This window comes from Papaver somniferum, chromosome 3 (assembly GCF_003573695.1).
Source record: "Papaver somniferum cultivar HN1 chromosome 3, ASM357369v1, whole genome shotgun sequence".
Lineage (NCBI taxonomy): Eukaryota > Viridiplantae > Streptophyta > Magnoliopsida > Ranunculales > Papaveraceae > Papaver > Papaver somniferum.
Genome location: NC_039360.1, coordinates 70,880,180 through 70,894,654, shown reverse-complemented (window position 1 = coordinate 70,894,654; position 14,475 = coordinate 70,880,180).

Sequence of the window (14,475 nt, the reverse complement as noted above, 5' to 3'; positions counted from 1 at the left end):
CTTAAGTTAATCAGTTGAGTTTTCCAAACTCAACCGAAATTCTCGGAAAGAGAACTTCCGCCAGTTCACGGACTGGGTTCGTGGACTGAGTTCGCGGACTTAGCACACAAACGAGTTTGCGAAAATCCCAGCAGAAATTCTCGGTCGAGAACTTCCGTCAGTTCGCGGACTGAGTCTGTGAACTAGGTCTGCGGACTTGGCAAGCCAATTCCACAATCCTCCCGATTTCTCTTGTTCAACAAAGTTCGAAAACTTCGGTTCAAGAAATACATGGTTATGTAATCTAAAATCTCATTTCAATCATTGAGACATTCTCAGAGGACGCTATGTAGCCGTTATTCACAGACCGATTCACGTCAGAGCAATTCTCAAAGTGATTGAAACTTTTCATGACTTTCGTCACTAGGTGAAGATAAACTTGATCAAAGCGAAATGATTTACCAACACACGATTTCGAGATAAAATATAAGCAATGAATGCTCAGCTCGAAATGTCAAATGTGTATGATGTAGTCTATATAGCATACGACGTTTGTCTCATAAGAAGTAAGAGATAGAAGAGATAGACTTTTGAGTGATAGATACGTTCAAGTCTCCACATACCTTTTTGTTGATGAAGTTCCACGGTTCCTTGTATAGATCTTCGTCGTTGTATGATGAATCGCCATGAAGTCCTTGAGCTCAACTACACTTTTCTATCCTATTCCGAGACTTAGCTATGTAGGCTAGAAATCAAAACTTATAGTTTTGATCACTAACATTGACAAACATGCTTGAGATAGCAACGCATGCGAGGTTGACCGAGCTATGCTCTAACAATCTCCCCCTTTGTCAATTTTTAGTGACAAAACTATTAAACATACGGAATACAAAAAAGATAAACTTTAGTGGCTCCTATTCCATAGTCTAATCTTCAACGTTCATTGAAATCTTCGTCCTTCCAAGTACTCCAATGATCCCAAAGGTTATAAGTTTAGCACCATCGTTGTTGAAGATCCGTAGCTATAACAATGAGAGAAATCGAGATTCTCGATCATTATTATACAGTGTCACAGTATTATTATATAACATCAAAGTCCAATTGTATCACGACTTTAACAATAATACTACGGTGATATGTATCACTCCCCCTTAGTCAATACTCCATCTCGATCATGGAAACCACTCCCCCTTACACAATGATCCGAAAACCATATGTATTTGTAGTGTGAACTACAATATTTCTCCCCCTTTTTGTCAATAAAATTGGCAAAGGTACAATAATGGGATCATAATGAAATTTCCATAAGATACATTTCATGACCAAAAGAAAAAAATACATACCAACTTAATTTAGATGCAATCTAATAGCCGAAGCTAACAACATTCATCAAGGAGTTTTAAGGTAAAAGATGACCCCTATAAAATTTCACCGCACTCCATGCAAGAAATTGCCATTAAGCACAAGTTCAAAAGAACTCTCCCCCATTTGATGTCATTCCCGAGAGAACAATAAGAGCGACCTTAATTTCGAAAGAAAAGAAGGATTTTATATTGGACACCAAAAACCATGGGAATGATTTTCTATATCCAAAGCTCAACCAAATTAACCACAAGTAAACCCATGATTAATTCAATTGGAATACACAACTAAATCAACCACAAAAGTGATCAATTTAATTGAAAGTGCTCAACATAAGTAAACTCACGGAGCTACGACTAAGTCAATCACACGGAGATGACTAACTTAACCGTTCAAATACTCAACATAAGGAAAACCTTACGGAATATATGACTACATTAACCAAAGAACATGATAATGTAGCCTTTCATATACTCAACACAAGAACTTGTGGAATGTATGAAAACTCAACTAGATTAATTACAAGAGAACCTATAATTAATCTAATTGGAATACAAATAACCAAACTAATCACGGAAGTAGTCAATTTAATTATTTTTGGCTCAACATACAAGAACTTATGGAACCCCGACTAAGTTCATCATAGAATATGACAACCTAAACTGTACATTTACTCGACATAAGAAAGAAAACTTATGGAGTACAAACTAAATAACCACACTAGTTGATTAATTTAGTTCTTAATGCTCGACATATAACATCTTATGGAACAACCAACAAAGCCAAGGTAAATCGACTTAGTTGTAAGATGCTCAACATGAGACACACAATGGAGCCTTCACGGTAAAACATAATAAAATGGATCAATGAAGATCAATACGGTGGATAACATACAAGGATCTATTCTATTTTCCATCATAACGACATAATAGACTTTATCCTTGTTGAACAAAAGATTTTATCCTATTTTCCATCAAATTAATGATTACATAGGCTTAACTTTTGTATATGTCAAAAGTCCATTCGTCCTTTCATAAATACGAATACTGATTTATGAACGACTTTAGTTTGACTGCAATATGGGACCTTCAAGTTCACGGACGTAAACAATACATATCTCATAAAAATATTGCAATATCACAAACCATTAAAATACTGCAATAAACATCATCCTCCAAATATTTTTAGAATTTAATACCAATAAAACTAAAAAATAACACAAGAAGATGAAAACAAAAATAGCTATGTGTGGTCACAATCATCGCTATTCAAAGCACTAGTTATTCTTCCAACTAATTCAAAAAGAAGACTTACTAGGCATATAAGACTCAGTTTTCCTTGATGATTTCATACCTCTGAAATGGGCCATCAAGGTAGGACTCACTGATATCCTTGACCCTGTTGACCGTAGAGACACCATGTTCAAAAGTTAGAATGTTTACTTTTCGATCAATAGTGCGAGCATAATGACGAGCCTTTGCACAGTCAAGGATAACTTTCTTCTGATTTCTGATCAAGATATTCTGAGTACCAAGGATTTTCGCCTGTCCATCAATCAGCTGGTTTATCTGCAATTGAAGGTTAGTCAGTTCGTTCTTAACTTCATCCTAAACACGAATCAAATCCTTGATAGATTCACCAATCCAAGTGCTATACTCTTTTCTTTCAAGCATCTTCTTCCATATAAACTCTTGACCAAAATCACATCCTTTGAGATCATCCTCAACCATAGGGTTAACTTATTCTTTGGGAACAGTTTCCATAGAACTCCTTTCTGAAGAAAAATGAGGCACCTATAAGATTTATATATGTTCGTGAATTCCCTGGCTAGAAACCCTAGATTTCCTTGAGGAGATACATGTATTTGTGGCTGACCAAGAATGGACCTAGAAAGAGATATTGTGCAGCTTCCAAAACGTCCAATATCCCAAAAGAGACGAAAGGAAAATGATACTAGAGAAGATCATTACAACAAGGGATATACAATCCTAGAGAATATAGTACAATACTTGAGAATCTCTCAAATCCTCATCCTTGTATCTCTCAAGTTAGACACAAGGATAGAACATTCTGCTGCTAGGTAGCAGAGGGAGACATAGTCTCACTATCGGTTCTGAGAGAGTACCTATAAATTCTTCTAGGATATCTTATCTCAGCAATTCTTATCCTTTCACTGCAGATTCCAGGAAGAAAGGTGTGTATCGCAGTCCTTCTGGGAATCACAGGCGGGAAACCCTTCTGATGACAAAGTCCAGGACCTCTAAGAATAAGTTCTAGGGGATTTTCTGAAATTCGTCTCCATACACTAGACTTAGATTTATCAGATATGTTCTTATAAGCACAAGACATACTTTCATTGGTAGTACGAGAATTTACAAATGTCCTGTAATGATTTCTAGGAGAGAGATCATTCTTATAAGATACCTGGTTTCCTGTGAAAGGGACCTTCACTATAGTAGTCGTTAGACTATTTACTCCACTGATAGTAGAAAGAAGCAACCTCTGGAGTTCAGAAACACGTTTCTTTCTAGCAAAGCAGTGGATAGCATAGTGATTTCCTTTTCCACAGAAGGTACATATTCGTGGAGGAGAAGCAACAACTGGCACTTATTTAAACTTTATAGCCACGAGAGAAGATTGTAAGTTATGAAAACTTTTCTTCACACAATCTTCTCTTGGAGAAAATTTCATTCTGTACGGTAACTCATGAGAATTAGTTTGTGCAGAAGAATTTTTCTTTAAAACAGAGTTTTCCTTTTCCAAGGATTTGCATTATCCATGGACTAAGACAAGCGATACTTCAAGTTTCTCCCTCTCAACACGAAGTCTGTCTAGATCATATGAATGCGTCTTGATCAAACAATTTTCTCTAATAAAACCTTCTTTGACCAGCTTTTCAAGATCACAAATCTTTTCACGCTGTATGTTGTTTTCTTGAAGAAGTTTATCAATTTCCTTAGAGAAAGACCCTATAATGTTATAGAGTACCTGTTCACGATCAATAGATTTTTCAAATTCATCAATGAGTTTACCATGATCCTGTAGACCAATACACTCAGTAGATTTTTTTTTGAAATTCTGGTTAGCTCCAATTCAGCTTTAGCCATTATATCCAATGTCTCATTGGAGGAAGAATGATTGACACAAGATGAAACATTCTTCTTACCTCGGGATTCGGAAGAATCATCTAAGGAGTGAGCCTTTGAGGTATTTCCGAGACACTTGACAAAGTTGACAGCTTTAGGAGGCATTTTGGTATGCGTATGAGATTCTATCCACAGATTCAGATCGCTACAAACACAGACTGATGAGGTCTTAAACGTGTTTGCCTGCTCTGATACCAATTGAAAAAGCGGGGGTCTAACAACACCACCCAATATTTCGCTTAGCAATCTGTATGGACTAACTCCGAAATACTTTGCTAGAGAATCAACTAGACAGTCAGACTCAATCTAGATAAAAGTATCTCAAGGAGTTAATATCTCTCTCTTGATTTGATTTTTACTCAAGCTAAAAACAATAGCGAGTCTTTATCAAATACAAGGAATACTTGGATGGTACCAAAGACCAATGTCCAAGGATCAATCAATATCAATCAACAACCAAAGGTTGGATTTCCAATTGATGATCACGAACGCACAACCTGTATTATTTCAATTATATAAAATATTATGCGGAAAAGAAATAACACAGACACCAGAAATTTTGTTAACGTGGAAACCGCAAATGCATAAAAACCCCGGGACCTAGTCCAGATTGAATACACACTGTATTAAGCCGCTATAGACACTAGCCTACTGCAAACTAACTTCGTACTGGACTATAGTTGAACCCCAATCAGTCTCCCACTGATCCAAGGTACAGTTGTACTCCTACGCCTCTGATCCCAGCAGGATACTGCGCACTTGATTCCCTTAGATGATCTCACCCATAACCAAGAGTTGTTGTAACCCAAAATCACAGACTTGATAATAAACAGATCTGTCTCACGCAGAAAAGTCTATAAGAGGATAAATTTGTCTCCCACAGATAAACCCTAGGTTTTGTTTCGTCTTTAGATATAAAATCAAGGTAACAGGAACCAATTGATAATCTGGTCTTATATTCCCGAAGAACATCCTAGATTAATCAATCACCTCTCTACAATCCTTCCTGACTACATAAGCGGATTGTCGAGGAATCACAAACAGTGAGACGAAGATGTTTGTGACTTCTTTATCTTGCCTATCGGAGAACTCTCACGATCTGAAGTCAATCAATCGATTGTACTCGTACGATAAAAGATGCAAGATCAGATCACACAACTACGATAAAGTAGTATCGGTCTGGCTTCACAATCCCAATGAAGTCTTTAAGTCGTTAACCTGATTTTAGAGAAGAAAATCAAAGGTTAATGGAGATCGACTAAAGCGGTCGCACTAGTAGCACACAGACGTGTGGGGATTAGTTTTGCACAATGCTAGATGTCTCCTTTATATAGCCTTCAAATCAGGGTTTTGCCTTAGTTACACAACAATCCTTATTCACCGTTAGATGAAAACCTGATTTAGATTCAAGCTAATATTTCTCAACCGTTAGATCGAAAACTTAGCTTGTCACACACACTCGGGTAGACGTTCACTGGGTTCGTGAAAACCACGCCCAAACGTGTACGTGTATGTTGGTTCAACATAGTAACCCAAAAGGTTAACCATATGAGCATTTCATATTAACCTTGTTCTTCTTCACCATAACTAGTTCAATTGACTCAAATGAACTAGTTAAAGAGTTGTTCAATTGCTATGAGATCTTATGTAACTACACAAGACACAATTGAAACAAAGATGATTCGATTCGATTGAATCGGCTCATGAACATTATAGCCACAGTTTGCATAAAGCATTCCTTAGTAATTTAATGTTTCATGTTCAGAGCACATCTTTAGATCATAACCTCTTCACAAACAAGTTTCCGGACTTAAGTTAATCAGTTGAGTTTTCCAAACTCAGCAGAAATTCTCGGAAAGAGAACTTCCGCCAGTTCACGGACTGAGTTCGCGGACTTAGCATACAAACGAGTTTTGGAAAATCCCAGCAGAAATTCTCGGTCGAGAACTTCTGTCAGTTCGCGGACTTGGCAAGCCAATTCCACAATCCTCCTGATTTCTCTTGATCAATAAAGTTCGAAAACTTCGGTTCAAGGAATACATGGTTATGTAATCTAAACTCTCATTTCAATCATTGAGACATTCTCAGAGGACGCTATGTAGCCGTTATTCACAGACCGATTCACGTCGGAGTAATTCTCAAAGTGATTGAAACTTTTCATGACTTTCGTCACAAGGTGAATATAAACTTGATCAAAGCGAAACGCTTTACCAACACACGATTTCGAGATAAAAGATAAGCAATGAATGCTCAGCTCGAAATTTCAAATATGTATGATCTAGTCTATATAGCATACGACTTTTGTCTCATAAGAAGTATGAGATAGAAGAGATAGACTTTTGAGTGATAGATAAGTTCAAGTCTCCACATACCTTTTTGTTGATGAAGTTCCACGGTTCCTTGTATAGATCTTCGTCGTTGTATGATGAATCTCCATGAAGTCTTTGAGCTCAACCACACTTTTCTATCCTAGTCCGAGACTTAGCTATGTAGGCTAGAAATCAAGACTTATAGTTTTGATCACTAGCATTGACAAACATGATTGAGATAGCAACGCATGCGAGGTTGACCGAGCTATGCTCTAAAAAAATTATCTGAGCTGCTATTTCTAGACAAACTCTCTTTTAAGATCAAGTTTTCTTCTTCCAAACTTTTGACCTTCTCAAGCGCAATAACTAGATCATTCTTGGATGATTCACATTGAACTTTGAGATCTTCTCGTTCCGAATCAAATAACAAGTTCATCTCAATATTCTCTAAGTTATCTAGCTTTGCTTGAAGAGTAACTTCCCGATATCGACCTTCGGCAATTTCTTATTTAAGCTTTCGTATTTTGTTGAGATAATATCTTGCACCAATAGATTCAAGTTGGTCTTGCAAGTCTTTATTCCGACTACGAAGTCTGTCATATTTAACTTTCTCACTGAAAATGGTGCTTTCAGCCTCCGAGAGTTTCCGATGACTTTCTTTAAGAAGATTATTAGCTACTGGATCATCATGGAACACTTCTTCGTCAGAATCAGAGTCAGTATCAGAAAGAATTTTTCTAGAAGCTAATGCAACCTCTCCTATGAGCTCTTGAGGATTATAATATTCAGATCTATCATCAAGAGTAGGAAAATCTGCTACATATGCCGATTGTCTACGACTCCAGCTAGGACATACTGCAGACAAGTGCCTGAAACCATGACAGTTATAGCATTGTACATCATCCTTAGGAGATGTTACACTTTTAGAAAAACTCTTTTTCCTGTCTCTGAAGAATTTTCTAAACTGTCGTGGAGTAACATCCTTAGTATCTGGCGAACCAGATTTATCCTTAGAGGATTCAGAATTGTTTGCAGCTTTAAGAGAAATCACCTCTTTTCTTGCGTGTTCATTATCAAAGGTCTTTAACTTTCCAGCAAGAGTACTTCTGGAGAGTGTAGAAAGATCGTTTCCTTATTCAATGACATGTTTCTTAGACTCATATCTTGATGGTAGAGACCTGAGAATTTTGCACACAATATCTTTCTCCGGAATAGTTTTTCCTAATGAAAAAGAGGAGTTAACTATTTGAGAAAGTTTTTGGTTAAACTCATCAAAGGTTTCATCATCAGACATGCGAAGGTTTTACCAGTCAGAAGCTAGATTTTGAAGCCTTGCTTCTTTCTCAGCGGCATTCCCTTCGAATACGGTTTCTAAGATATCCCAAGCATCTTTAGACTTATTGCACGTAGTCACGTGGTGCTGAAGATCCGGGGTAATGGCATGGATGATAGCATTCAAACCGTCGGAGTTTTGCTTTGCAGCAAGTATCTCGGCAGGACTGTATTCACCAATGTTCTTGGGAACATTTACATCTCCAACTGCCACAACGGGAGCATCATAGCCATTAAATATATATACCCATGATTGAAAATCACGTGCTTGAAGAAAAGCTCGCATAGCAATTTTCCACCATAAGTAATTAGTGCCATCGAAGGCTGGTGGTACGTTTATAGAGATAACACCTCTGTCCATAGAATCAGATTGCTACAAACACAGACTTATGAGGTCTTAGCGTGTTTTCCTGCTCTGATACCAATTGAAAAAGCGGGGGTCTAATAACACCACCCAATATTTCGTTTGGCAATCTGAATAAACAAACTCCAATATACTTTCTAGAGAATCAACTAGACAGACAGAGTCAATCTAGAGTAAAGTATATCAAAGATTTTAATATCTCTATTTCAACATAATCAAAGTTAAACAGAAACAAGTCCGTAAACCTGCTTTTAGTGTGAAGCTCTTGAAGCGAAGTCTTTTGTTTTAATCACAACCTATTCAATATCCACCATGTATAAACCTCTTTAAGCAACAATCACTGAAGGAATATTTCAACACAGTGTCCACTTGAAATAGGGTTAGTCCAGACTGGTCTAACAATGTGAAAATAACAAAATCAATTGTTCAAGATCAATCAAGTCTTATCCAACAAACAAGGTCGGATTTAACAACTATGATTGACTAATGTACAACCTATATTATTTCAATTATATAAATAAAATATAATGCGGAAAAGAAATAACACAAACACCATATTTTGTTAGCGAGGAAACCGCAAATGCAGAAAAACCCCGGGACCTAGTCCAGAATAAACACACACTGATTATAAGTTGTTACACCAAATTCCTACTACCTATTCAGACTAGATGTAATACCTTCTTCAGCACCTGTGGAACTCCTAGCAGAATACCGATTCTCTTTAGGAAGTCTTCACACAAATCTTCTAGCATAACCCAAAGTTCTCTTTAGAAGATACACCACAACGATCGATACGATTTGATATTTTGTCGCACAAAACACCAGTTTGATTTCCCTTTAGATGTGAATCAAGGTTTTGGAAATCTTGTGTTTATTTTGATAAAAACAATTAATAGGTAAAAGTAATATCAAAACAAACTTGTAGATTAGGGTTTTAACTTACAATCAGTATGCGTACACACAAGGAGTCCGTGAACCTGATTTTCGCAAGTAAACTTGGGTGATTCCAAAGATCAATTTCCAAGTTAAGAAAACCCTGATAAATCTACCACAAGAACAACTAGAATAAATCTAGAGATATCTTGTTTAAAACTTCTCAACGATTTTTACGAGATGCCTCAAAAGAAGTTTTTCTTTCTAGTCTCCGATTTCGACTAACAAGTGTTGGTATATGATTGGAAACTGAAATCTATCAAAACCTAGGGTTTATTATCAACAACTCTTGAATGGTTTTATATCAGAGGAGAAAACCTTACAATAGACAAGAGGTGAAAACCTAGATTACAAGTTGTATGATCAATCACGAAGATTAAATCCAACTTGGATTTGTGATCCCTAATACAAAGACTTTTATCTCACTCTCGTTCACGAAGAACGGAAGACGTGGAAAACAACCTTCAGAGCTTACGCCAATTTTCCAAAGGGATGAAAAACTTGTAAACTCACGAACTCCTTATTTATAATGAACAATAGCTTGGAAGCTAAGCAAAGCTATTTTCCTTTTACAAGACTCTCCTAAATAAGGGAGTCTTTCCTAAGTTAAAACTCTTGCCAAAATAATTAAATAAATAACTTATTTAGCAAAAAATTATATGTATGTGAATAAATCACATTTTAACTTAGGTAGGAATCACAAACACTTTAATATGATAATCAAAAGTGTTTGGACCAAAAATCCAACTTGACCAAAAATCCCTTTTAGTCACGTATTGGGCCCAAGTTCGCGGACCACTCCAAAGCCCATGTAATGTTTCCTACTAATGAACTTAAATCACTCATAACTTTGTCGTTATAACTCAGAATTGAGTGATTCTTGGCTCATTGGATTCGCAAGCTCATTCACTATAACATGAGATCCTTTATAGGGATAAAGGTTATTATCATCAAAGTCATGAATCAAATAACCTCAAGTATATATACCTAAATGTACATTTACCGTCATCGGAATTGTTCCATATAGTGAGCATATATCTTGATAGATTAGAAAGGTAGAATAGAACACAAATCCAAATGAAATCAATCACATACCTTTGATGAAGTATTTGTTGATGTCTTCTTGTAGTCTTCAATCTTTAATCTTCATCCTTTAAGAATAGCTTCGATTCAACTTCTTAGACCTAATCTAGTCTGAAACTATCTTTAGTATGATAAATCAAGAATGAATTTTGGAAACTAAAATTGACAACTAACTTGACATACCAACGCTAGTGGGTTAAACCGAGCAGTGCTCTAACAAAAACTAATATCAGATCTTGGTGCAACTTTTGCTTTGAAGGATATGGGGGATTTGAGTTACTTCTTGGGAGTAGAAGTTTTGAGACAACCTACTGAGCTGGTGTTGACAAAGAGAAAATACATTGCAGATCTTCTTAAGCGCACTAAGCTAGATGGAGTAAAACCCGTGAGCACCCCTCTAGCTCCTTCTTCGAAAATCCAAAAGGTTGGTACCGCCAAGTTTGCTGATCCAACTATGTATCGCAGTATTGTTGGTGCACTTCAATATTTGCATCTGATAAGGACAGATATTTCAGTAGCAGTCAATAAGGTATGTCAGTACATGCATGATCCTTATGAAGAGCACTGGGAATTAGTTAAGAGGATTCTTCGGTATCTCAAAAATACAATTGATTACGGTTTGCATCTGAAACGTAACAAGGATTGTTCTCTCCAAGTATATTCTGATGCAGTCTGAGCTGGTAGTTTGGATGACATGCGCTCTACAAGTGCCTACTGCATATATTTTAGTGGTAACCTGATTCATGGAGTGCGAGAAAGCAAAAGACTGTTTCGAAATCAAGTACTGAGGCTGAGTATCGAGGTGTTGCAATTGCAACCTCTGAATTGATATGGATACAATCTCTACTGAAAGAACTGTGTGTTGCACATACTATACCTATACTGTGGTGTGACAATCTGGGGGCAACTTACTTGACAGCTAATCCGGTGTTTCATGCAAGAACCAAACACATCGAGATCGACTATCACTTTGTCAGAGAGAGAGTGGCCGATAAAAAGCTTGTTGTCAAGTTTATCAGCTCAAGAGATCAACTAGTGGATATCTTTACTAAGTGTATGTCTGCGCCTAGATATCAAATTATTCGTAGCAAGTTGCACACCCGTCAACTACAGTACAACTTGAAGGAAGGTGTTAAGGCTACCAACTCAGCATCTAAAGATTCTCAACAATTTCAGTAAACGCTTTGAGAACACTTCCACAAGACCGAGTTTACAGGGAGAGTCTTTATGTTATTTTTAAGTTTCTTTTGTTAGCGTCAATTTAGCAATCCGTTAGCTATTGAATAGCCATTAAGTTGTAACAACTAGATGTATTCTTCTCAATATAAATACCATCTAGACTCCATAAGGTTTACTGTGGAAGTATTCACCAGAAAATCTTTTCTAACTGTCAGTAAGGTTTGTAAATAGTAGTCCGGAAGTTATTTATACGATTACACAGAAAACATATAGAATTAACCCATGTTAACAGGTATGCAGATGGGATTTGCTCCTCCTACATTTTTACTAAATATTGACGAAGCGCCCAATGGAATACTGGTGCAGTCACATAGTCGATACTTCTGGAAAACGGCTTTGTGTGGTAAGAAAATTAGAAAATTTGTTTGTTACATGTGCATTATATTCATGTGTTACTGGCTCCAATTACAATTTCATTTGTGCAAAACGTCTTAATTTGTACTTTGGAAACACTAAGTTGATAAGGTGACTTACCAAAAAGAGAAAGGAAAAACAAATCAAATATATTGAACAAAATCTAGAAAAATATGAATTATCCAACTGAATATTCTACAAATAGATAAAAGACCTGGAACACCATACTGCATTTGTAACAAAAAGATGAAACTCTCCCGGGGTGCGAGGAAAATACCTTTGCTATTTTTATGACATTTAGCAGTATAGATTTATATAACAGTGGAAAATTATGTGTGCTAAATACATTTTTCATAATCTCCATTGATTTTAACTCACAAAATTGTGATGCAGTGGGGTATCAAATTGGACCAGCGTGGGCGTTGAAGCTAGAGATCATGGGTGGCATTCTAGATATATTTTTCAAGTAATTCACTTGATTATATTTTGAAGAAGTGTAGCAGTTGCTGGTGTGAGGACATGAAGGTTGTATATGGGTTCAACTCAACAAAAAAGTGCAAGAGGTACGCTCATTTGATTTTTAATTTCGCCATGCTACTCTGATATTGTATGCCTCAACCGCCTTATTGTGCCTGACACATGTAAAGAATCAATTCATTGAAAAACTTATCAAGCAGATGAATTAAGATTGTTATCTAATTTAGTACCATTTGCCCATGTAAACTAGGAATTGTGTGAATTAATAAACCATTATGAACTCGGGTGGAGAGAACTTATACTGTTTGTATTTACCCTCCTTTATGAAATTGTATTTTTAATCTATTGCTCCAGGTTTTGTTCAAATCTAATGAAACGGGGACAAGGAGGTGGGCAAGGCAGTGGTAAGTGTTATTAAAGTTTTTCAAATTTAAATTATGCAATGCTATCTATATTTGCTTATTTACATATTTGAAAGTGATGCATAAAAAAATCGTTTGTTTATTCACTCACATGTAGGCTATGCTTGTATGCACATAATCCATCTCTCGACACGTGTCCAAAGATCTACACGTGGAAGGCATGCGGACCACTATACCAAGGGGCACTGGAACTACGAACCACCGAGAAGTAGGGAAAGATGCCCTAAGCGTTACTTTACCCAATCTCGAGGATATCTCAAAGATCGACGGTAGGGGTTAAACATACTGACATGAGTGTGATGGGACCTGCAGACAGCTGACTGTCGCACGCAGACGACCCAATCACCCACATTAAATTCCCTAACCATAGGGCACGTGTCAAGATATCTAAGGAAGAGAAGGCATCGATCCAGCAGTATCAACAACAGTCGTTGGAGGCATCGATTCGGAATGAAGACACCAGCGGGATTGGCACAGAGAACAAGAAGATAAGATTTCAACGGTCTCTGACAAGAGACCCCGCATATTTTTCCTATAAATACCCTCCTCCTCTGAGAGAGAAAGGGGGGAACCAATCTGGAAGAGTGAAGGGAGAACTAGGAGAGAGAAATAGGAAGAGTAAGTATGATTTCCATTTCCTCCATTATCGTATTTCACTTAAAGTCATTCGACTTCATATGTAACCCTTCAATACATAGTGAAAATCAACACCCCGTGGATGTAGGTCTTAGCGCTGAACCACGTAAATCTCTGTGCTATTTACATTTCAGCATCGTCTTTACATTTTATTACTTATATCTGGATCGGTCACACTTCGTAACCCTGAGGGATGATTGATCTAACTTAATCTCGACTAGACAATGACGAGTCCGAAGACTCTGAGTCGATGAGTCATCGTGTTTATGCTATTTATAACCGGCATATTGTGTATAACGTCTTTCATTTATGGATGCGAACATTGTTTGTGGACATGTGGATGCCTTCGTGATTTATGTGTCCACAATATGGCGCTAGAAACAGGGACTCTGTCCCGGTAAAAGATTTATCTTTCCTGTGATTTTCGAGCCTTTGATACTATTCCCCGTGAAATAGTATCTCAGACGGTTTATTCTAACTTCGTTATGGCCGCCTTTAAAGGCCTTGGCAATTTTATAAGAGTTTTATGCTGATTCTTCTACAAGAATTTTACACTGATTTTTCCATAAGAGTTTTTACGCTGATTCTTCTACAAACTTCGTTTACGGACTTGTAAAAACAACAGATCTGTTTCCTAGGATTTGTCTTCTCTGTTTTGAGGTAACAGATCTGCCATCTGTCCTTTTAAAATACCGAATCTGTCGACTTTGAGTGTTGAAACCGCAGATCTGGTACCTTTGCTGTTTAAAACAAACAGATCTGCCAACCATTATCCTTTAAAACCGCAGATCTGTCGTATTAGGATGTTAAAACACATTTAAAACTCCCTCATGTTATTC